Source organism: Callithrix jacchus, chromosome 15, assembly GCF_049354715.1.
Source record: "Callithrix jacchus isolate 240 chromosome 15, calJac240_pri, whole genome shotgun sequence".
NCBI lineage: Eukaryota > Metazoa > Chordata > Mammalia > Primates > Cebidae > Callithrix > Callithrix jacchus.
In genome coordinates, this window is record NC_133516.1 from 42,259,356 (window position 1) to 42,263,003 (window position 3,648).

Sequence of the window (3,648 nt, forward strand, 5' to 3'; positions counted from 1 at the left end):
TGAGGACACGTTCTATTAAATAAGCAAGCCCGTGTTTGTTGTTCTTGCAGCACAAGTCCTTGAGCTCACAAATCCCACAGCACCGAAAGTCATTATTTTTTTAACCTAACTTTTAAAGTCCTAAATGTATCTTCTAAAAAGGGCCACCATTTCTTGTGCACATCTGTAGCTCTTTCTGGGCACCTGTCACTGTGCAAAAGTTGTTACACACATAACCTAATTGCCCATAAACCTTCCAGGAGACACTACTTAGCTAGGATTTTAAAGATAAGGAAACTGAGGCACAGAGATCTTAAGTCGTTTGCCCAAGTTTTACCAGCTCAAACACAGTAGAGCTCTGATTTGAATGCAACTTTGAACTCAATGTCCTTACTAACTATCTTGTAGTATGAGTACCTTGAGAATATTTATTTTAAATTTCCTTATTTTTTAAAACTACGCAAATTCAAAATACAAATTAAGATGAGGTGGGTGAGGTAGGGTGAGGGGAGTGAATGGACGAAAGAAGGCAAAGGAAGGCAAATTATCCAGCCACTACAGTCAGATATTACAGTAGAATTCAGGTATCAACCCTAATTGGGTTGGGTTTTCATTAGGATCAGACATGACTCTTATTAAGCAAAGACTGAATTCAATTTCTAGTCAATGTTTTAGACAACAAGGGTCACTCATCCCTTATCAGACTTTGAGGTCTTTTTCCCTCATCGAGCTTCAGCTCAGAAATCTCATGGCCATTTACAAGGTGACTGATGAACCTTCGTCAAAAAGATGAAAGCAACTTGCCTACGTGCAAGTCTTCAGAAGCAACCACCTGAACCAATTACAGAACAATACCAGGTCAGTGTGAGGTTCAAAATGTGATCATGTTTTGTTTAGCACAGAGATAGGTACACAGTGGGTGCTTATGTTTGTGTGCCCTAGTATTAATAATTATCATGGATATTATCAGGATTCCTAAAAAGAGGCATTTAACTATTTTGGGAACAATATCATATACTAGATGCCCTTTCCTCAAGGTTATGCAACCGAAAAGGGAAAATCGCTGAAACAAAGGACTAGCTGCTGAAAGGAAGGCTCCCGAGAGTGACTTCCCTGTTTGACTTGTGGTAGTAGCTGCATGCGCAAATGAAGGAAAATTATCTGAATAAACACCGGTCGGGGTGGGGGAGAAGTAGGTTTTAGGATTAGGCTGGTATCAGAGAAATTCATGAAGAGAAAAAAAATAATTTTAAGAAGTCAAAGTCTATTATTGGAAAAATAGGCTCACCCAATGCAGCTCTAATACCATTAACAATTAGGTAAACTGAGTCTAGAAAGTGGTTGGACTCATAATGACCTGATTACTTTAGCCCATTAATCCAAAAGATGGTCAATGCATGTTCATGAAGACACTGCCAGGGAGGTAAAATATCTCAAAGGGTTGGCACAAAAAGGGCCGCCACATGTGATTAACTCACATGATCAGATGCCCCTGAATGTTGGCCCACAGATGGATTTGTACACACAAGACACAGTGTTGCCTTTAAATATTTACAAATACTTGAAAGGTTTGACTTTTTAAAAAGCTTCCCATGTGACTCAGGGAGAACAGAAGGGTTGCACAACTCCCAGATACCTGAAATGATGGTGACCCACAAACCTTCACTAAATGCTAAAGAACATTTATTTCACACCTACTCTGCCACATTCACTCCTGCAAATTTCCCAAAACCAGAATTGAATTGTCCCTTCACTTGCATGCTGACTTTAGACATAGTTGTCAGTTCTGCAAAGTCACATTTTGGGGAACACTATGTACCTTCTTAAAGACAACATTAATGATAGAACTAACCTGTTTAGCCTCTGGCCCCAAAGATTTTAGCATTTAACTCGACTTCCCCATGGATCACTAGATCATAGCAATTATATTAATGGCAGCAGCAGAAGCATGGAATCTTTTAATCCCCATGGGCTTGTTCCTATTATTAGACCCGATCAAGGAAGCTATAGCTATTTGGAGACAGATTAGAGAGACTTGCTTTGTATTGATATCAGAGCTGAAGAGTGGAAGATCATGTATGTGTTGACATCTTACCCAAATCCATCCACGACAGTTTACACTGAGGTTATTCTTAATGAAGGCTTTTAATACATCAAGAAGAGTGTATGGATCGAGGCATGAAAGCACCCTTACACATTTCAGGCAAAGGTACCCAGCAGCTTTAGGTTTTTATGCCCATCTGCTTTCTCAACACACCTTGACTGCCAACTCTAGATGTCTAAAGCTGATACAGGAGTCATACATCATTCAATTATGTTTTTCATGGTTTGGGGGCTATGTGCATTCTACTATGTACTTTTTTAGAGGCATGGTCTCACTTTGTCACGCAGGCTGGAGTGCAGTGGCATAAACTGTGGCTCACTGCAGCCTTGAACTCCCAGGCTCAAGGGATTCTCCCACCCTCGCCTCCTAAGCAAACTGAGACTACAGATGTGCACCACCACAGCTGACTCATTTGTTTTATTTTTTTGCAGAGACAGAGTCTCATTATGTTTCCAGGGCTGGTCTCAAACTCCTGGACTCAGTGATCCTCCCACCTTGTCCTGCCAAAGTGCCAGGATTACAAGCATGAGCCACAGTGCCCAACCCATTTTTATTACTGGTGGAAAGAAAAGCATTTTTTAATCATACGTTAACTGTCATGCCCAATTCTAGCTTCATCAAAATCACTTGGAGCTTCTACATTAATGTTTAAAAATACAAGCTGCATCCCAGAGCTAGTGAGTAAGTCTATTTTGAGGGTTGAGCCAGGAATTTGTAATTTTCCAAAGCTTCCAAGGTGATTCTAATAATAACCCATTTCCAGAAATCTGTGGTATATGCCATAATGCAAAGGTATAAAGAAAGTATACACAAAATAAATAAATGTCAATGCTCAGTTAACTAAAACAAAGAGTGGGTTTGGGGAAATGAGACTGCCTGAGACTGAAACATCATTCTCCATCAGCTATTAAGGTTGATAAATTATGGGACCTCTTTGAGTTTCACTGCCCTCACTTTTAAAATGTGGTAACAGTACCTACCATAGATACATAATACACATGTACAAAGCACTTAGCAGTGGGTTGAAACCATAGTAAGCTGCCAAAAAGCATGACTGATTTTATTTTTTAACCAGATTCCAAATATTCTAGAAAACAAAGCTGATTATAAAAGATATTGCCCACAAAATAGTCTTTTTCCATTCATTCTTTTCATTTAATACAGTTTTTCTTGCAAAATCAGTAGACTGAGCATGATGAACAAATTAGAATTAAAACCTGTATTACTGCTGGCGTGGTGGCTCACGCCTGTAATCCCAGCACTTTGGGAGGCCGAGGTGGGTGGATCACAAGGTCAAGAGATCAAGACCATCCTGGTCAACATGGTGAAACCCTGTCTCTACTAAAAATACAAAAAATTAGCTGGGCATGGTGGCGCGTGCCTGTAATCCCAGCTACTCAGGTGGCTGAGGCAGGAGAATTGCCTGAACCCAGGAGGTGGAGGTTGCAGTGAGCCGAGATCGCGCCATTGCACTCCAGCCTGGGAAACAAGAGCGAAACTCCGTCTCAAACAAACAAACAAAAACAACAACAACAACAAAAAACCTGTATTACCTAATAACTTAC

General features: G+C 40.3%; 1 protein-coding gene across 42 annotated transcripts in view; it reads right to left on the bottom strand.

The window, feature by feature from the left end:
- FHIT (fragile histidine triad diadenosine triphosphatase) overlaps positions 1-3,648 on the bottom strand; it is a 1,534,178-nt gene that overhangs the window by 782,132 nt on the left and 748,398 nt on the right. The gene's annotated exons all lie outside the window — the stretch shown is intronic.